The sequence below is a fragment of the Physella acuta genome, unplaced genomic scaffold (genome assembly GCF_028476545.2).
Source record: "Physella acuta isolate Inbredline_101_S28 unplaced genomic scaffold, ASM2847654v3 ptg000574l, whole genome shotgun sequence".
Taxonomy (NCBI): Eukaryota; Metazoa; Mollusca; class Gastropoda; family Physidae; genus Physella; species Physella acuta.
Genome location: NW_026732093.1, coordinates 11,988 through 35,536, shown reverse-complemented (window position 1 = coordinate 35,536; position 23,549 = coordinate 11,988). Strand labels below are relative to the sequence as shown.

General features: G+C 39.7%; 1 long non-coding RNA gene across 1 annotated transcript; it reads right to left on the bottom strand.

Moving 5' to 3' along the window:
* Positions 1-10,504: 10,504 nt before the first annotated feature.
* Positions 10,505-12,448, bottom strand: LOC131946904 (uncharacterized). Its single transcript, XR_009387805.1, has 2 exons — positions 11,800-12,448; positions 10,505-10,760 (listed from the first exon to the last, which is right to left on the bottom strand). It is a non-coding gene; the product is annotated as an uncharacterized LOC131946904 (long non-coding RNA).
* Between the last annotated feature and the right edge of the window lie 11,101 nt (positions 12,449-23,549).

The window sequence follows — 23,549 nt, the reverse complement described above, 5'->3', positions numbered from 1 at the left end:
CCAGAGGCGTAGCGACCTCTCCAAGCGCAGGGGACAAACTTTCAATTTGCCCCCCCCCCCCATATATATATTTTTTTAAATTTCATAATTCAAAACTGCAGCTATAAAGAGCTTTTAATTTTTTCCAACCCATTTTGAAGCCCCTAGGGTCGGCGCCCGGGGACATATGTACCCCCCCTCTTCGCTACGCCTCTGTATGTGTCAATCTGTTATGCGCTTGTGACTCCGATTTCAGCCTGCTTTTCTATTTTGGATTTGCTTCCATATCCTTGTCCATCTAAGAACAAACTACATGGCAGCAGTTGTTTGATTTTGGAGTTGTCTCTCCTAGATGGGTGGTTGTCCCCCAGCTCTAGAGCCTCCCCCTCCCCCGGGGGATTCGAAGTTTCCAACCCGACCACGCCGACTATTGTAACTACATTTTCATTTCAGTTTACATTTTAGGAAAGCCATAAAGCTACCACATGTTTGTTGAAGAAAGCTAAAACTACCACATTATCTTTTAGGAAAGGCATAAAACTACCACATTATCTTTTAGGAAAGGCATAAAACTACCACATTATCTTTCAGAAAAAAAAGCCATCTCTGTACTACATTACAATTTAGAAAACTGCTACATCACAATACACGTAACATCAGTAGGCCATGATATCAAGCGAAAATGTTCCTAATATCGAGCTAATATTTTTCAAAGAATGGTGAAAAAAAAACATCTTTTGGTCTTACAACGAAGTCTAGTTTTTCAATGTTTAAAACTGTGCAAAAACCTAAATGCCTCTTCCATATTCCATCTTTGTTACTCGTTGAACATGAAATGCTGTGCTGGCTCACCACAAGTTTGGAGTGGGTTAATTACAACTTAACTTTTGTATCTATGTTGAACTGGTAAACATCTTCTTCGCCTTTTTCACCTCCTAGTGAAGCACAGACCATTTACAATTGCTATTTCATACTATTTTTTTTTAAACTCTTCACAATAACTTACTTTTTGTGGAGTTTTCGTCATATTGTTGTGGTTTTTATGATATGTCATGTCTGGTATTACCTGTTGTTGGTTTCCTCGACATATGGCCTATACATCTCAAGCTAGTTCACATATTGCAATATAATTCTTCTATTTATGTTGAGCCTGTTCACTTATTCCAATATAATTCTTCTATTTATGTTGAGCCTGTTCACATATTGCAATATAATTCTTCTATTTATGTTGAGCCTGTTCACATATTGCAATATAATTCTTCTATTTATGTTGAGCCTGTTCACTTATTCCAATATAATTCTTCTATTTATGTTGAGCCTGTTCACATATTCCAATAGAATTCTTCTATTTATGTTGAGCCTGTTCACATATTCCAATATAATTCTTCTATTTATGTTGAGCCTGTTCACATATTCCAATATAATTCTTCTATTTATGTTGAGCCTGTTCACTTATTCCAATATAATTCTTCTATTTATGTTGAGCCTGTTCACATATTGCAATATAATTCTTCTATTTATGTTGAGCCTGTTCACATATTGCAATATAATTCTTCTATTTATGTTGAGCCTGTTCACTTATTCCAATATAATTCTTCTATTTATGTTGAGCCTGTTCACATATTCCAATATAATTCTTCTATTTATGTTGAGCCTGTTCACATATTCCAATATAATTCTTCTATTTATGTTGAGCCTGTTCACCTATTCCAATATAATTCTTCTATTTATGTTGAGCCTGTTCACATATTCCAATATAATTCTTCTATTTATGTTGAGCCTGTTCACATATTCCAATATAATTCTTCTATTTATGTTGAGCCTGTTCACATATTCCAATATAATTCTTCTATTTATGTTGAGCCTGTTCACTTATTCCAATATAATTCTTCTATTTATGTTGAGCCTGTTCACATATTGCAATATAATTCTTCTATTTATGTTGAGCCTGTTCACATATTCCAATATAATTCTTCTATTTATGTTGAGCCTGTTCACATATTCCAATATAATTCTTCTATTTATGTTGAGCCTGTTCACTTATTCCAATATAATTCTTCTATTTATGTTGAGCCTGTTCACATATTGCAATATAATTCTTCTATTTATGTTGAGCCTGTTCACATATTCCAATATAATTCTTCTATTTATGTTGAGCCTGTTCACTTATTCAATGGTTCTAGCCTGACCAAAAGATTATGTTTCTTTGTCTCATCTTTGTTTTCAAATTCGCAATAATATATGATAGTACCCAATCAACATATGAAGCCTGACGTTTTCCATATAACCTAAATATTGTATCATATGCAGCGTGAATTTTTTCCTATAGCCTACATATTGTACCAAGTCAATCATGAAGTATTCCCTATAGTCCATATATTGAACACAATCAAGATAGCTATTTGTCCTAATGTACACATATTGTACCAAGTCAAGCAAGAAGTATTCCCTATAGTCCATATATTGTACACAATCAAGATAGCTATTTGTCCTAATGTACACATATTGTACCAAGTCAAGCAAGAAGTATTCCCTATAGTCCATATATTGTACACAATCAAGATAAGTATATGTCCTAATGTACACATATTGGACCCCAATCAAGCATAGTATTCCCTATAGTCCATATATTGTACACAATCAAGATAGGTATATTTCCTAATGTACACATATTGTACCCAATCAAGCATACAATATTCCCTATTGACTACATATTGTACCCTATCATACATGAAGTACTCCCTATAGTGCCCTTCATATTACACCCCTCAAATGAAGCAACTCACGCCACCCCCTCACGCACCTCCTCTCAATGCACCTCCCTGCAATTAAACACGAAGAGAACTAATCCCCCATACCCACCCTCTTGAGGTAATGGCCACCCAGCCCCTCCCTATAATAGCCAGCACTCCCCGGGGCTGAATGGCCCTCAGCACCCCTGACGTGGCGGCCCCTCATTCATGTCCCTCCTCCGAGGTGAGGGTCCCGTGTCTTCAAGACGGGGCTGGGTACGCCGGAGCTGCTAACCCCGGGTTGCGCATGCGCCTTGCATACATAAATCAGGTACAAATACATTAGTGTCAGGTCAGTGTGGAGAAATAAAACCTTTGTCCCACTGGCGACGTTACAGACTAAATTTGTTGAATCTTGTTGAACGGGTGGTAGGATTAGCGCCGAATATGTTATGAGAGCAAGGAGGGTGATGGTGCGCACGTTTTGAGGTGCGCACGTTTGTGGTGCGCACGTTTATGGTGCGCACGCCGGGTTTTGGACAGATCCAAAAAACCCGGCGATGATAAACGCAGGAGACAATGTAATTAGGCCCACTCCAAACTTGTGGTAACCATTTTCTCACTCCGACGACGTCCGTGTGTCGCAGCCTTTTGCTCGGTCGTCCGTCAGAGCACCACGTTCGCCCTGGTGCAGAAAGCATGACATATGGCGACAGTCAGCGGAGGGTGGAACCACAGAGCTAGCTGTACCGGCTTTCACAAGCCATCGTCTGTAACAGCTAACCACCCCCCACCACCATCACGAGGGGAGGGAGGAGTAGAGGGGGTAGCCAACGTCTCGCATGACCTTCAGAAAAACCGACCCATCTTTTTTTATTTTTTGGCAGACTTTGTTTCCAAAATTGAGTAGTTACTCTAATTAGGAATAAAAAAAAAAGATTGTAAGGGTTGGAGATATGAAAGCAATGTGAGATGTGCAGTGGCCGGTGTTTGGGCAGAATCAGCGGCAGATGTACCGAGGGTATACTGATGCATGTGGTGTTGGGGTGGGGGGGGGGGGAGGTTGGATGAGGGGGGGGGGGGAGGCATTACACAATGCCTATGATGGAGACCAAGTCTGGCAGTATGGATCAAAGGCAGCTTGCAGGCTCCCGCTGGAAGAAAGAAGACATGTGGAAATGGAAGACATCTGAAAGCGGAAGACAAATGATCGTGGGGGGAAGGCAAATTCATGGGGACATTTTTGGGCCCCATCGCCGCACTGATTGTTATTGGGTCATTGTAAATATGCAGATGCATCTAACGGTGCAGTACTAGCTTTGTCTGGCCCATGTTGCCACGTGGAGCCTGAACAAAAGCTCATTTTTTCATCGACCAGGTGAAGCAACACCAGCCGCGTGCGGCTCGATGATTAATGCATGTAGGGTTCCGCACCTTCAGATCTCATCAACATTTTTAAAAAGCCAAATTTGATTAGACAGAAAACGGTTATAGCAGGTGGGTTCTCCCCCCTTCTGTTTTAATCACTTCTGTTTCCCTCATTCAACTCAACTTCGCGTGACCTTTGCTCCATCGCACGTCACCTTTACCCCCCTTCTAGTGTCCACCGCTGATAAGAATAAACGGCTTCGAGCAAACGTCATTCTCCACCCCACCCCCACCACCCCCAACCCTCTATTCTTCTCCTTCCCCCCATACATATACGATGATCACCAATTTCATTGCCTTTTATTGTTTTCTTTTAAACACGAGAAAAAAACCTGTGCGAAAATAACGGTCTTGGCCTGCGTCACCGTTCAACTCAGGATTCACCATTTTAAACCTGCGCGCCACTCAATTTTCTAACGCATGCGCAGACAGTGTAAACAAAGCGCCCCCGTGTGGCTGGGTGCGATTGGGTTCAATATGTGCCGTACTGGGCTGTGGGGGACAGCTTTTTCCCTGCGCCGTACACACGCTTACGTGACACCGGGTCTAGGGGGGGGGGCTCCGACGCCGGGGGCCACTTACCACCGGGGCCCCCCTTAGGGCGCGGACACAATACGGTTTTAATCGGGATGGGGGGAACCCGTTACAGAAATGGAATCAATTGTTGAAAGAATTATTGTTGCGAGTGACTATAGCGTAACACAGTTTTAGTGCTGTGGCTGTCTTGTCATAGCGAATGAATAAACCGCAGGCAATTTTTTAAAAGGATCATGCATTTATTTTCATGCATTTCAAAAAACATTCATAAACTAACACGAAAAGTGCTACATACCTGTGTTTTCATGTGTTTTTTTTTTATTAAACGGAATCAAAAGATGAAAAGAAATTATGTTACCTGTAGGGGCTTTATAGAGCGTGTCGTATTCGTGTAATAGAGCTTTGATGTTTGTATTCATGTTATTGCGTGTCAACATTGTATGTGTATAACGGTGTTTTAGTTCAACGTTGGTGTTTATATGCGGATGGATGCAGAGTTTCTTCCAGACTTTTTTCTCCGGGGGGGGGGGGGCTCTTGAAATTTTCGGGGGGGGGGGGGCGGTAAACTTTCTTCGGGGGGGGGGGGGGGCGGACATTGTTAAAAGTATATATTTTCTATATAAATTATATAAATTTCATTTCGTTCGGGGGGGGGGGGGGTGCGGTAAAAAAAATTCGGGGGGGGGGGGCTTCCCCCCCCCCCCCCCCCGAAGAGATGCCTGGAAGAAACTCTGGATGGATGTTGTTGCTATATGTGGTGTTGATGTGTACGTATAGTTTGCAGTTGTGTATATGTGTGAAATAAGTGAAATGTGTGAAATATGTGTTGAGTGCAGCAGCTGTTTCATTAATATATCGCTAGACAGCAGCTGTTTTGCTCGTATATCGATATACATCAGCTGATTTGTTTATATTCCGCTATACACCAACGTTTTTGGCAATATATCGCCACAACCTTCTATTTTATGAATATATCGCTATACCTCAGTTCTTTGTTAATATATTGCTGTAACCAGCTGTTTTGTCAATATACCGTTATAACCAGCTGTTTTGTTACTACATCGCTTTACACCAGCTTTGTTAATATTTACCTATACACCAGCTATTTTGTTAACATCTATATACTAGCTGTTTTGTTTATATAGCTTTCTTTGTGTTCTTTATTTTCAAGCCCAAGTTTCTCCTGTCGTATAAGCTATTATATTAAGACAGGTGCACTTTAGTGTAACCGCGGACTTTAAATTTCCTCAATCGGACAACTAAGACTTCAATGGTAGTTCTGAATTTTGTCTACTATTATTATACATAGTCGAGTAAACAATCAAATAATTAATTACAATCAGATGTTCCACAGAAATGATGAGAGGTGGAGCTGGCTACCACAGCCTAAAGTGTGAGACCTGTCTTGACGTTCCCTCAGACACTTGATAGTTTAATGACAAGATCTCGACTTCTTGACTTGTCTCCAACCCTTCTGATCGTAAAAACACAACCCCATGCACTAAACTACCTTCTCCCAGACAACCACCCCACTCCCTTACACCCGTTTTAAACGGACTTCCTAAGCCCATTACGTTGCCTACGACAAATACATTAAAAAAAAAACGTTTAAAGAATGGGGCCCTAGAACACTGCGGGGGGTGGGGGCGGGGATAGGGTTGACACCCCCTTACGGCGCGAGCCCTTTTTTTATAGCATCTCGTCACGTTGGGAGGGGGGTGGGTTGGAGAGGTGGTTGACCTTTGATCCCAAGACGTAATAAACAGCAATAAAGGCAAGAATTGGAGAGAGAGAAAAATAAGATTTTTTTTTCTTCTCTGATTTTAGTTATTAAAACTATGACAGATGTTGGTATATGTGGGGTGGGGGGTGGGGGTGATGGTTTAGAGGTGAGGAGGGGTGTGGGGTGGGTGAGGCTAAGCTTGGGTGTAGAGATGAATACATCGACACAACAAAGGTCGTTTACAATTTTTATAGTTAACTATAAGAGGACAGGTCATTACAATTAAAATACCTAGCCGTAGACAGACACACCTACGGTAAATAAAACATATAAATAGGCAAAACTAAAATCAATAAAATAACTAAAGAGACAAAACTAAAATCAATAAAATAACTAAAGAGGCAAAACTAAAATCAATAAAATAACGAAATAGGCAAAACTAAAATCAATAAAATAACGAAATAGCAAAACTAAAATCAATAAAATAACTAAATATGTGAATGTAACGTCAATAAAACAGCATCTTAAAAAAGACCTAAACAGAGAAATAAATCGTAGCTGAAATAAACACTAAAATTAGCTAATAGTAAAGGTGCCTATAAAATTAGCTAATAGTAAAGGTGCCTATAAAAGTAGCTAATAGAACAGGCACCTATAAAAGTAGCTAATAGGACAGGCACCTATAAAAGTAGCTAATAGGACAGGCACCTATAAAAGTAGCTAATAGGACAGGCACCTATAAAAGTAGCTAATAGGACAGGTACCTATAAAAGTAGCTAAAAGGACATGCATCTATAAAAGTAGCTAATAGGACATGCATCTATAAAAGTAGCTAATAGGACAGGCACCTTTAAAAGTAGCTAGCTAATAGGACAGGCGCCTATAAAAGTAGCTAAAAGGACATGCATCTATAAAAGTAGCTAATAGGACAGGCACCTTTAAAAGTAGCTAGCTAATAGGACAGGCGCCTATAAAAGTAGCTAATAGGACAGGCACCTATAAAAGTAGCTAATAGGACAGGCACCTTTAAAAGTAGCTAATAGGACAGGCACCTATAAAAGTAGCTAATATGACAGGCACCTATAAAAGTAGCTAATAGGACAGGCACCTTTAAAAGTAGCTAGCTAATAGGACAGGCGCCTATAAAAGTAGCTAAAAGGACATGCATCTATAAAAGTAGCTAATAGGACAGGCACCTTTAAAAGTAGCTAGCTAATAGGACAGGCGCCTATAAAAGTAGCTAATAGGACAGGCACCTATAAAAGTAGCTAATAGGACAGGCACCTATAAAAGTAGCTAATAGGACAGGCACCTTTAAAAGTAGCTAATAGGACAGGCACCTATAAAAGTAGCTAATAGGACAGGCACCTTTAAAAGTAGCTAATAGGACAGGCACCTATAAAAGTAGCTAATAGGACAGGCACCTATAAAAGTAGCTAATAGGACAGGCACCTATAAAAGTAGCTAATAGGACAGGCACCTATAAAAGTAGCTAATAGGACAGGCACCTATAAAAGTAGCTAATAGGACAGGCACCTATAAAAGTAGCTAATAGGACAGGCGTCTATAAAAGTAGCTAATAGGACAGGCACCTATAAAAGTAGCTAATAGGACAGGCGTCTATAAAAGTAGCTAATAGGACAGGCACCTATAAAAGTAGCTAATAGGACAGGCACCTATAAAAGTAGTTGATAGGACAGGCAACTATAAAAGTAGCTAATAGGACAGGCGCCTATAAAAGTAGCTAGCTAATAGGACAGGCGCCTATAAAAGTAGCTAATAGGACAGGCGTCTATAAAAGTAGCTAATAGGACAGGCACCTATAAAAGTAGCTAATAGGACAGGCGCCTATAAAAGTAGCTAGCTAATAGGACAGGCGTCTATAAAAGTAGCTAATAGGACAGGCACCTATAAAAGTAGCTAATAGGACAGGCGCCTATAAAAGTAGCTAGCTAATAGGACAGGCGCCTATAAAAGTAGCTAGCGAATAGGACAGGCACCTATAAAAGTAGCTAATAGGACAGGCACCTATAAAAGTAGCTAATAGGACAGGCACCTATAAAAGTAGCTAATATGACAGGCACCTATAAAAGTATCTAATAGGACAGGCACCTATAAAATTAGCTAATAGGACAGGCACCTATAAAAGTAGCTAATAGGACAGGCACCTATAAAAGTAGCTAGTAGGACAGGCACCTTTAAAAGTAGCTAATAGGACAGGCGTCTATAAAAGTAGCTAATAGGACAGGCACCTATAAAAGTAGCTAATAGGACAGGTACCTATAAAAGTAGCTAAAAGGACATGCATCTATAAAAGTAGCTAATAGGACAGGCACCCTTAAAAGTAGCTAGCTAATAGGACAGGCGCCTATAAAAGTAGCTAATAGGACAGGCGCCTATAAAAGTAGCTAATAGGACAGGCACTTATAAAAGTAGCTAATAAGACAGGCACCTATAAAAGTAGCTAGCTAATAGAACAGGCGCCTATAAAAGTAGCTAATAGGACAGGCGCCTAGAAAAGTAGCTAATAGGACAGGCACCTATAAAATTAGCTAATAGGACAGGCACCTATAAAAGTAGCTAAAAGAACAGGCACCTATAAAAGTAGCTAATAGGACAGGCACCTATAAAAGTAGCTAGCTAATTGGACAGGCACCTATAAAAGTAGCTAATAGGACAGGCACCTATAAAAGTAGCTAATAGGACAGGCACTTATAAAAGTAGCTAATAGGACAGGCGTCTATAAAAGTAGCTAATAGGACAGGCACCTATAAAAGTAGCTAGCGAATTGGACAGGCGCCTATAAAAGTAGCTAGCGAATAGGACAGGCGCCTATAAAAGTAGCTAATAGGACAGGCGTCTATAAAAGTAGCTAATAGGACAGGCACTTATAAAAGTAGCTAATAGGACAGGCGCCTATAAAAGTAGCTAGCTAATAGGACAGGCGCCTATAAAAGTAGCTAGCTAATAGGACAGGCGCCTATAAAAGTAGCTAATAGGACAGGCACCTATAAAAGTAGGTAATAGGACAGGCACCTATAAAAGTAGCTAATAGGACAGGCACCTATAAAAGTAGCTAATAGGACAGGCGCCTATAAAAGTAGCTAATAGGACAGGCACCTATAAAAGTAGCTAATAGGACAGGCACCTATAAAAGTAGCTGATAGGACAAGCACCTATAGAAGTAGCCAATACATATATTAAATAGCAGGGGTTCCCAACCTTTTTTTACTCTAGAGCACATTCTAAAACATCGGTAGGGAGGCGGGCACCACCTATTTTAAATCGTCACGGGGTTGAGAACCCTGTTATATAGTAAACATTATACGGATTCATCAAATTCATTGCGCCTCGTATCTGAAGTAAATAGTGTCGAATTGTCAAACAAAATGGAGCTTGGGAACGGCAAGTTTGAGTATTAGAGCACAGAGAAGCGAGTTCGGTTCCCACAAGTTGGTTTTATGTGGGCATTTCCGCGTGTACTGACATCGGATATTTGCGATACCGAAGGTCAAGTTGCATCCATAGTGGTAGTCCAAACTGAAATTAACTATTGATTGCAGACTTCTGGAGTGAGTATGTCATGAAAGAACTTTTAATTGTAAGGTCTATGCCACAAATTTTATAAAAATATCTCAATAAATAAAAAAGTTATGCGATTTTTAAAAAAGCAAAATTTGGTAAAAAACTGATTTTCAAAAAGTGCCATTTTTGAGAACCCATATTTTTTAAACTAAATAACATAGAAGTGTAGAAATTGGTAAAGTTGCTGCAAAGTTTGTAATATATATGCCCAATTTTTTTCAGTCATCTAAAATGAGTCTTTCTAAGGTAAAAAAATAATTGAAAATGACAAAAATGCGTTTTGGTCACTTTTATTTTCATTAAAAAAAAAAATTCAATTTTTTTTTTTTTTTTGCTTTGGAATAACTCTAAAACTATTGTGTTGGTAACATCAACGTGGAAAAATGTGTTAATTATTTTCAAAAATCACATGAGTTAAAATATTATTTTAAAAAATACCACAGTTATCTAGTGCAGGAGAAACAGAATCAAAATTTAGTAGAGTAAATGTAATGTAATGTAGTTTAATAAAGACGTGATGCCTACAAGTGATGCAGCAGTTGATGCCACATGCTTTGGTTTCTTTTCAAACCTATACGGTTGATAACTGCTTTGGGGGAACAGTTTTTAAAACTACAACTCCACATCTTTGTACGTCTTGTTTCCCTCAACCTTGATCTTGTGGAGCATCAAGAGTAAGTAATATGTTTTGGGAATTGTAGGGGGGAGTGGGGTCTTGGCCTTCTTCCCTTCCCTTGTAAGGAAAGTTCTGGATAGGCCACTGTAAATGTCTCCAGCTATGGAATAAACAATTGATTTAGTGATTAATAAAATAGAATTAAATTTACTACCAGCCTATTGTGTAGGCCTACTATTTGTCCTATGACTATAACTGGAAACATATGAAAAAGTCTGAAAACACCTTTTTGTTAAAAGTAATTTATACTTTATATATATTTTTAAGAGTAATTCTACTGAATGAAATTTTAAATATTAGTTGCTTGTGCCACACTGGTTGAGATATCCAATAATGAAGATGCCATACTGTGGTTCTCAACATCCTATAGGACAACTTAACTGTCCTTCATTGTTACTATTATATGCATATAAAATAAATAAATAATGAGAAATACTACTAGTACTACTTACACTTACAACTAATATAACATTTAAAACTAAGTCACAACATGTAGAATCTTAATAAATTGCACCACCATCTAAAAATTGATCTGGTACATTTTATTACGGAGACTGGCGCAGACCATTTCACATTATTTAGCAGGGGAATCAGAATCAGAGCACACAACAGAAAATAAAAAAAATTAATCACATTAGTCCTTAAAATTTAGTGTCTTTTGTTTTAAATAAATCGATAAAAATGTATAGTTATTATAATTATACATTTCTTTTGTGTTTCATTAATATTTTATAAGTATTTAACCTTCGTTCCCTGTAAATAATTGAGTTCGTCCACATAGTAACCAGGATAGTCTGGTGGCCATTTTGAATTTGTCGATTCATAGTTTTGACGTGATAGTCCAGATTAACTGTAGTAATACGACCCTATCATTGATCCCAGTCAATAGATTTTAAAGAATTAGTAAACACTAGCATCTAATAGTTAAGTGCATCTATATTTTAAGTCCCTAGAATGTCCTGAATTAAATAGCTTCACGTCTAAACACACCCTGTGTACAAGCGTAGTTCACACGCTAAAACCGTGGACTTGAAGCGTTCAAATTTACATTAATAACGTGTACTAATTAAACCAAACTGACATTCAAACTTAAAATTCATTTATTAAAATGGAAATGAAACTTTAAAAATGATACTTACAACTTGTTTGAAGGCTCTAGCAAGGGTAAAATCCGTTTAGCATCATCGGTCGTCAACCTTTAAAACCGTTCGGCGAGCAACTTACTCGGGGCTGAAAGTCGACTCGAGGGTTATATGTTTATTGGGGGTACGGCTTCGCGACCGTAAATCAGAAATACTTGAATTTACAACACAAAGTAGTTATAAAACTGAACTTTACATCGGTGTAAAAATTGAAACAGAATTAGTTTGTTTCCGTGTATATATCGTCATTTAAAGTTTAAAATCTGTATTTTTTAAATGAAATAAACAAGTTATTTTTTCAATTTATACATCAAACGATAGCCTAGAATTCGATCTTTAAAATGACATTAAGATTATGCTTCTACGATGCTTCGTCGCGAAGCCGCGACCAAATAAAACAGTGTGGGGTCGATCGGTACACGCAAAACGGTGAAATTTGTTGACGTAACTGATACTTTTCAAACAAATATAAAACACATTCAGACATGTGTTACAGATATAAAAATACCAGATTACGACAGATAAAGACTTAAACTTTATTGACATATAATTTTTATTCTTATAGGACAACTAGAAGTAGTGAAATTTTTTTTTTGAAAACCGCAAAAACTGACCCTAAAACGCACTTTTTCGCCAGTTTGGACTACCTACTAATAGTAGACCTCAAGATGTAGGGCCTAATTCTTTAATGGGTATCACGTTGTTTGACTAAGCTCTGTAATGGTTATCTAATTGTATGGCAAATCTTTTTAATGGGAAACCAAGTTGTATGGCCAAACTCTTTCAGTCAGAGGTATCATGTTGTAACGCCAAACTCTTTAATATGCATCAAGTTGTGTGGCCTAATTTCTTTAATGGGCATCAATATGTATGGCTAAACTCTTTAATGGGCATCAAAATGTATGGCTAAAGTCTTTAATGAGCTTCAATATGTTGGCCAAGCTCTTTAATGGGCATCAATATGTATAGGCAAACTCTTTAATGAGTATCACGTTGTATGGCCAAACAATAGTGGGAATTGTTAGTTTAAACTAAATGTCTACCAACTTTAGATATCAAGGGTAATTGCATTTCCTGTGTCAATGGTAGAATAATTAAAATACGCATTTTAGATCTTTTTACAAGCTTTTATTTAACTCGCTTCCTCTGCCGTCAGTCGCCAGTCTGTCTGTCTAGATCAAAACGCCCGAGCGAAATTGCAGGCTTTTCTAACTGACAGATACGGTTCGTAGTTGGTACGTGGGTCAAGACTTGAAGACAATGCAACGACATTAAATTTGACTTCATTGGTTGCCTGATTAATTTTTTATGAATTAATTAAACTTTTGTCCAATTAGCAGGCTGTCTCATCAAACTATTCCGCGCTATACTATTACACACGCGTCATCACGTTCAATAGGTGCGCAATGGTTTTTAGTCATGTAACTTTATTGTAAATAAAACATGTAAAGTACTAACACATTTTTTTTTCAGAAACAACGTTTTAATAACAAGCTTTTATGTAATAATGCACTAAAAAGGAGAAAATAAATTATACACTACTATTTTCTTTATAGATATTTAAATAGTAGTGTATAATTTATTTTCTCCTTTTTAGTGCATTATTACATACAAGTTTTTTTTTATTAAAACGTTGTTTCTGAAAAAAAAATGTGTTAGTACTTTACATGTGTATGGCGAGCTTGCAGATCTGGAGACGAGATTGTAGTTCGTCTTCGATGCTGGTCGCGTTGTATGATAGAGGAAGAAATTCTATATTGTAAATCTTGTATTAATCGTTGTACTTTACTAAACATTTGAATTTAAATGTAAATACTCTTACATTGTCAACGGAAATACATGTCTAATTTTAAGTTAGTAATAACGTTGATAGAAATAGATCAAGCTAAAATTACTTTTTGACCTCGAACTCTCAAAGCTCAAGTCAAACAAGACGTCAAACTAGGTGACTAAAGACCGAAACGTGTCAATACATCTGAGATACAATTTTAAAAAATGGCCCACATACTTTGTTTGGGGAGTTCGGACAAGTGTTCTCCGGGGGGTCAGGCGTGAGACGTGGGGGTGTGTCTATGGTGCTCGGGTCTCTGTGGCTCTGCCATAAACAAACAATGTGGTTGCCTGGTGTGACGTCACATCCGGGTCAAATTGTACTGATGCGGGCGGGGGGAGCTGGTGGAGAGCCATTGGCTGTTCACCTGTGACAATAACTTCCGTTTTAGTGGCATTTTTTTTAACTTCAGCTTTTTTGTGGCTTTTTTTTTAACTTCAGCTTTGTGGCTTCCTTTTACTTCTGATTTTAAGGCGTTTTAGTTTCTCTTGTACTGAGTATAAGGGAGGGGAGGGAGTATTACAATCGTGCAAAAACTCAAAGCAGATTTTTACTAATTTCGAAGTTTTTCACCTTCCCGAATCCGCAAAAACATTTTTTGTTCAATCTTTATGTATGTGTGTTTGCATGTGTGTATGATTGTTTGTATGTGTTAACTTGAGTACCTCTTCAGTTAAGTAAAAAAATGTCGATCCCACACATAGGTTCATTACAACTTTAACGTGATTTCCGGTATTCGGAAATATTACTTGCTCTATTTCTGGTTTATAGAGTAACCATCAGGACGTGATATTTCTTTCTTCTTCCGCGTTCTTAGTTTTAGTGTTGGGAGAGATTACCTTCAACACAAGTAAGTATATGTGTCAACTGGTTATGCCCCATATAGGCCGTTAACTCCGATTTCAACCTGCTTTTCTTTTTAGATTTGCCTTCATAGCCTTTGTCCAACCAAGAACAAACTAAAAGGCAGCATTTTGTTTGATTTTGGCGTTGTCTCTTCTAGAAGAGTTGCTGTCCCCAGCGGTCAAGCCTCATCTGCCCTAGAGAATGTGATAATATTATTACATACCTTAAAAAAACATCAACTACGAACTTTTCTTCTCTATGTGTTTTCTCGAAAAATAAACCGTTTTGTCCGAAAGTTGCCTGAGTCGATTTTCCGTCGTCCCAATCATTTTGTTATATAGAAATATACGAAAAAGTCTAGGGAAGCTCGCTCGTTTTTAGTGGGAGTGGGGATTTCTTCTTCAATTCTGGGAGGCGTTTTTTTCCCTTTAGTTTTAGAGGTTATTATTTACCTTTAGTTTTGAAGCTTAATTCGCATTTTTTGTCGTTGAAGTTCCGCTGTCAGTTTCATCCGTCGATAGTTCTACTACTTACTTTATCTGACGACAATTCTATCAGTGTTTCTTCCAGACTTTTTTCTCCGGGGGGGGGGGGGGGGGTGGGCACTTGAAATTTTCGGGGGGGGGGGCGGTAGACTTTCTTCGGGGGGGGGGGGTGGGCGGACACTGTTAAAAGTATATATTTTCTATATAAATTGTATAAATTTCATTTCGTTCGGGGGCGGGGGGGGGGGGGGGGCGTTAAAAAATTTTCGGGGGGGGGGGGGGGCTTCGACCCCCGAAGAGATGCCTGGAAGAGACTCTGAATTCTACTATTTACTTTATCTGACGACAATTCTACTATTTACTTTATCTGACGACAGTTCTACCATTTATTTTATCTGACGACAGTTCTACCATTTATTTTATCTGACGACAATTCTACTATTTACTTTATCTGACGACAATTCTACTATTTACTTTATCTGACGACAGTTCTACCATTTATTTTATCTGACGACAGTTCTACCATTTATTTTATCTGACGACAATTCTACTATTTACTTTATCTGACGACAATTCTACTATTTATACTTTATCTGACGACAATTCTACTATTTACTTTATCTGACGACAATTCTACTATTTACTTTATCTGACGACGATTCTACTATTTACTTTATCTGACGACAATTCCACTATTTACTTTATCTGACGACAGTTCTACCATTTATTTCACCCGGCGATAGTTCTATCATTTACTTCATCACACTACAGTTCTATTTACTTCATCAGACTATAGTTCTATCGTTATATTATGTCATTGAAACGGACTACAGAATTGACTAACAATGATACTCGACAGAGTAGCTCTGGACTGACTAACTCACGAAATATCAATAGGCTACGGTTTATTGTTTACGCGTAATCTCCGGTAATCCTAACCATTACCGATAACCGCGATAATGAAATCAATGACGTATTAAGATTTGCTAACCCCTTACTCCATGGGGGTTCGCGTATAACGGGACAGTACCACGCGTTATTCATTGAGTGACTTTGATTTTACCACAAAGATTTCTACGTCTGAAATAGTCATAATGGCGAGGGTGGGGGGAGCGGAAACAATGAATGGACTAACTACATTTTCGCGAAAGAGATCCAAGGACGAGCGTGGGTTTGTAACCGTCAGATTTTCTAGTCGAGTTACGCAACAACTTGCTGACTTTGTTGTCCCCCCCTCCCCGCGCCGGGTGGAGCGTGGCTAGCCGGCTTTGAAAAACACCATTTACGCCTGCGACACGGGCGCTTATCGGGATGTTGGCGCGCACCGCGGCACGCCGCCCCGCGCCATTGTTGAACGGAAGCGATAGAGGCCGCGCGAGACGGACAAACTATTCACCAGTCGCAAGCCGCGAAACCTCGGCCGAGAAGCGCGTGGCCAGCACGTGGCTTTTTATTGAGTTTTTTTTTTCCTTTTCGCTTTCTGAATGCATTCCTCGTCACTTTACTTTTAGAGCTATTGCCAGTGTTACAGTAGTTACACGTACAGTGTAATTGACAGTCACAACGGCCCCCGGTGAATTGACACTAACAATAACAGTATAATTGGAACAAAGAGGGAACAGGGACGGAACAAGGGAACATAGCCGGAACGAGGAAGATGGGGTGGGGGAGGGGGGGGGGTGCAGGAACGGAGCGAAACGACATTTGTTTTGTCTTTTCTTCGCACTTCAAGCGTTTTTTTGTGTCGCGATGGTAATATCAGGCCACCGTCACGCGAATTTTAGCGTGGTCTCGCTAACACGCTATCTCGCTAGTATCTCAACTACCCGGCGGCGTGGTAAGGTAGTAGAGCGCTCGACTGCTGGCTCGAAGTTCGGATCCTGGGCTCGATTACGTAAGGTGGCCCTGAGTCTACCCAGCTCTGATGGGTACCTGACTCAAGTTAGGAAACGTAAAGCCTCCTGAGAAAAAAACCGACCACAGTATGTCACTAAAGTAGAAGCCATATAAGTCGCCAGGTCCGAAAGAATAACATACGACGCTGGCGTTTGATTTAACGTATCCACCCACCCACTCCAATTACCGATGTAATTGGGATGCTAATAAACTGGCAGTAACGCTAACCTTAAAACTTCCCGAAATGCAACTTTTTTTTTCAATTTGCTGAAAAAAACTAACGTAGACATGATTTTGTCATGGTGGGGATGCTCAAAGTGTATTAAATCACTTGAAAAACGTTATATATATATATATATATATATATATATATATATATATATATATATATATATATATATATATATATATATATATATATATATAATATTCTATAATACATTTAAGAACGTAATATTTTAGTTTTACGACATTCAAAGTTTTCAACTTGCGACACGAGTGCAGCATCCATTGATGGTAGAGACTAACATCAGACATCTGTCATTTTAAGGAAGTCGACGTGGGGGGTAGGGGATGTCTCATCATACCCCCCCCCCCAAACACACACACATATACAACCACAACCTTCCAACGCCATCGGTTAGAGACGTTTAGTGTTCCCCCAACTTGGAAGCTCAAGAAATTTTTTGTTATTATTGCTTTTGATACAAGTAGCGAAATGGTGTGAGCTCATATCGTTAAAGGTCGCTCACCGTAAACTTTTCACTTAACCCAAGTGTGAGAAAAGCTTGGGAAACGATTGGGTAGAAATGAGTGGGTAGAAATGTGTGGGTAGACAGGTGTGGGTATCTCGTAAAATTGGTGGTGAACCTGTGGGTAAGCCGTAAACATTAATTAATTAATTTATTAATTTTTTTTTTGGGGGGGGGGGGGGGGGAGCGGGGACGGACAGTTGAAATAAATTTATTTGCCACAGAGATGTAAAACCTTTCCTGGAGCCTAAGTCAAAGTATCAATTATTCGCCAGTCATATATATATATATATATATATATAATATATATATATATATATATATATATATATATATATATATATATATATATATATATATATATATATATATATATATACATATATACGAGTTGCACACCGGTACTTCGCCACTGTGTAGAATACGCCACAATGTACTTTTTGGAGGATAGAAAAAGAGTGGCACTAAAAAAAAAAACCGTTCTTTTGAAACTCTCTTGAAATAAAGTATATTAATTTCACACAATGACATATTGACAAGAGTTAAGGGTATCGGATAACAGAAGGGAAAGTTAAAAAAAAAAAACCCCACCACAACCGACGTCATGAACTTCAAACCAACTCCAACACCGCTCTCGCCCCCCCCCCCCCCCTTACCAACACAGCACACCACATATCATAACCAAAACCTCACCCCACTAACCCCACAATACACAAGATTCGCTACACTCAGACACTCTAACACACTCACAAAACACATCACGCGGAGTAGATCAAAACCCACACCATCTTACTCCACACTTTAACCCACACTACCTCACACGCCACGACCCCATGAACGACAACGTGAAATAAACCCCACACGACCCCACACGACCCTGATCCCCAACGTTAACAAACAACCTGAATCACAACTTCACACACCCCACCCAACAAAAACCACTACACCCTACAATATACATTACAATCCACAGTCCACGACCTATATCCCGTTACCTCACATAGCGCAACCCACACATACCACAACCCACACATACCACAACCCACACCTCACTACCTCACATAGCGCAACCCACACATACCACAACCCACACATACCACAACCCACACCTCACTACCTCACATAGCACAACCCACACATACCACAACCCACACATACCACAACCCACACATACCACAACCCACACCTCACTACCTCACATAGCACAACCCACACATACCACAACCCACACATACCACAACCCACACATACCACAACCCACACCTCACTACCTCACATAGCACAACCCACACATAGCACAACCCACACATACCACAACCCACACCTCACTACCTCACATAGCGCAACCCACACATACCACAACCCACACATACCACAACCCACACATACCACAACCCACACATACCACAACCCACACCTCACTACCTCACATAGCACAACCCACACATACCACAACCCACACATACCACAACCCACACATACCACAACCCACACCTCACTACCTCACATAGCACAACCCACACATACCACAACCCACACATACCACAACCCACACATACCACAACCCACACCTCACTACCTCACATAGCACAACCCACACATACCACAACCCACACATACCACAACCCACACCTCACTACCTCACATAGCGCAACCCACACATACCACAACTCACACATAGCACAACCCACACATACCACAACCCACACATACCACAACCCACACATACCACAACCCACACCTCACTACCTCACATAGCACAACCCACACATACCACAACCCACACATACCACAACCCACACCTCACTACCTCACATAGCGCAACCCACACATACCACAACCCACACATACCACAACCCACACATACCACAACCCACACCTCACTACCTCACATAGCACAACCCACACCTCACTACCTCACATAGCACAACCCACACATACCACAACCCACACATACCACAACCCACACATACCACAACCCACACCTCACTACCTCACATAGCACAACCCACACATACCACAACCCACACCTCACTACCTCACATAGCACAACCCACACATACCACAACCCACACATACCACAACCCACACATAGCACAACCCACACCTCACTACCTCACATAGCACAACCCACACCTCACTACCTCACATAGCACAACCCACACCTCACTACCTCACATAGCGCAACCCACACATACCACAACCCACACATACCACAGCCCACACATATCACAACCCACACATAGCACAAACCACACATAGCACAACCCACACCTAGCACAACCCACACCTAGCACAACCCACACCTAGCACAACCAACACCTAGCACAACCAACACCTAGCACAACCACACATAGCAAAACCCACACATAACACAACCCACACATAGCACAACCCACACATAGCACAACCCACACATAGCACAACCCACACATAGCACAACCCACACATAGCACAACCCACACCTAGCACAACCCACACATAGCACAACCCACACATAGCACAACCCACACATAGCACAACCCACACATAGCACAACCCACACATAGCACAACCCACACATAGCACAACCCACACATAGCACAACCCACACATAGCACAACCCACACCTAATACACTTAACACGTGATCCACACCCTATCACTTATCCTACACCATTCCCAATACACCACATCCTATTCCACCACATACATACACCTCTCAACACACTGAGTAGACCAAACCCCAACCTACTTGCTCCACTCCCCAAAAACACTCCACCTCACACTCAACCCTCACGACACATGAACAGCACTCTGAACAAACCCCAACAACATCCCACACCAACCACATTATTCTAGACAAACCACACCACAACATTCCCTAAACGCAAGCAATAGGACATTCCCAAAGAGACACACACTATCAATATTCTTAGATCATATGGACCACTTCTCATTACCCCACCCCAACACACACATACTGTGTACACCAACCCCACCCCAACACACACATACTGTGTAGACCAACCCCACCCTAACACACACATACTGAGTAGACCAACCCCACTCCAACACACACATACTGAGTAGACCAACCCCACCCCAACACACACATACATCACACACATACTGAGTAGACCAACCCCACCCCAACACACACATACTGAGTAGACCAACCCCACCCCAACACACACATACTGAGTAGACCAACCCCACCCCAACACACACATACATCACACACATACTGAGTAGACCAACCCCACCCCAACACACACATACTGAGTAGACCAACCCCACCCCAACACACACATACTGAGTAGACCAACCCCACCCCAACACACACATACTGAGTAGACCAACCCCACCCCAACACACACATACTGTGTAGACCAACCCCACCCCAACACACACATACTGAGTAGACCAACCCCACCCCAACACACACATACTGAGTAGACCAACCCCACCCCAACACACACATACTGAGCAGACCAACCCCACCCCAACACACACATACTGAGTAGACCAACCCCACCCCAACACACACATACTGAGTAGACCAACCCCACCCCAACACACACAAACTGAGTAGACCAACCCCACCCCAACACACACAAACTGAGTAGACCAACCCCACCCCAACACACACATACTGAGTAGACCAACCCCACCCCAACACACACATACTGAGTAGACCAACCCCACCCCAACACACACATACTGAGTAGACCAACCCCACCCCAACACACACATACTGAGTAGACCAACCCCACCCCAACACACACATACTGAGTAGACCAACCTCACCCCAACACACACATACTGAGTAGACCAACCCCACCCCAACACACACATACTGACTAGACCAACCCCACCCCAACACACACATACTAACTAGACCAACCCCACCCCAACACACACATCCTGAGTAGACCAACCCCACCCCAATACACATACGTTCCTTTTTTGCGTATATCAATACAGCCTGATGCAAAAATGTAATAAACAGCATAATATGACAGCCAATTAATAATTAATACCGTGGTTAATACATTTAGGCTTACCATAACTCCACCTCAATGGGAGATTTCTGAAAGAAAAATAATTTTTTAAAATTCAAAGTGGCGGTGCTCGGCTGTAGGGCTGGTAAGTAGGTCAATAAAACGTTTTATGGCTCATGCAGGTTTTATGGAGCCGTAGAACTGTTTATTGACCTACTTACCAGCCCTATACCATGTAGGGTGTGATTTGGCGATCTCATGAGTATCGCTGACTGACGACCAACATGTTTCCTGCGCACAAGGAGACAGCCCGTCGCCCTACCCGACACAATTGTTTCACATCGAAGACAAACCTCAAATACTTATAATGATGAACGAGAAAGGAATAACGCTTACATTTTTGCCTGTGTGGGTAGTTACTCAAATAATCGGTGTCCTCGGCCTGTTTAATTTTTAATACAAATTATTCTAATTTCCTGGCGAAATCCAAATCACTGACAAGCGATCAAACACTGAATAGAAGGCGGAGAATTAGATCTTTTTTTCATATGTGAAATTTTGTTTATCTATAGTTATAGGCTTTTGACAAACCAAATAGAATAAGTTCCACTTCCGGTTACCGGAAATCGCTGAAAAGTGGATACAAATTTGATATAATACTTTATATGGAATTTTATCATCCTAGCAGTAATGGTACTCAAGTTATCGTGTTCACAGACATGCACACATACACACATACATACATACACACACACACACATACATACGGACAAAATTGCAAAACTATGTTTTCCCGACTTAAGGCGGTGTAAAACGTCGATTTTTTGCACGATTACAATAGTTCCTCTATACTTCGTATACGAGAAAGTAAAAAACAAACAAACTACATGAGCTGTAGTGCGAAAGATCGGCAAACCATTAAACCAATTCCATTATTTATTGCTCTTCTTTAAATCGTCTAATAGGGGTTCCCATTAAGCGCATTTAAATAGTTTTGTACTAAGCAAATTTAAAAGAAATTGTTTCTCATAATTATAAATTTAAAAAAAAATAATAATGAATGACATACCTTTAGAATATTTTTTTTCAAAATTAATAATATAAATACACAAAAGCATAAGAATAATACGAACGAGGGAAACCATTACACATATGAAGCTTCAGTGGTTTCTATTCTTTTGACCGAATAAACGGATATGAAGTTACACTTTTTCACAATCTTTGCAGGCATAAATTGAGGTAAAACTTTTTATCAATAATGTGGGGCGGGGCTTCTTTTCTTGTTACGTTTCTTCCCGTTTATAAATTTAAAAATAATAAAGGGAAACAACCTAAAGTAATGTTATTTGTCGTTAAACATATAGGGAAAGTAATCTGTTTATGTTAACTTTACTATTGTTAAATACATTTTTGTTAAATAAAATTAATATAATACGGTTTGTCTACTTTTTTACATTTTCTGGATAGTAAAAATTATTATTCGTTTCTAGTTTATGTAGAACTGTAGACGTTAAGGCCTTGTCTGCTAGAGGAAAGCTAAAGGAGTTTTTGAGCGTGGTGTACCTATGTTTCTTAATTTGAATGACATCTCAGAATAATGTTATACCTTTTCTTTCTTTAGCTCTGATGATGAATGTCTGAAATTGGCTGAATTTGTTTTAAGCACTGACCACAATGAACATTACAGATGTATACTAGTGTTAAAAAGTTTTCTATTTGTTCATATGGTTTTCATAGAGAAGCGGTGTTGTTAAAATAAATGCTTGACTTGACAAACAAAAAAAAAAAAAAAAAAAAAAAAAAAAAAAAAAAAAACATAAAAAAAAATTATCGTGGATAAAAACAAGTTTTTATTTAGAGTTTGCAATCAAAGTGACGATTAAAAAATTTCAATTAAAAAAAAAACGTAAGGCTGAAAACAATTCAGAAATAAGCATTTTTAAGAATCAATGTTA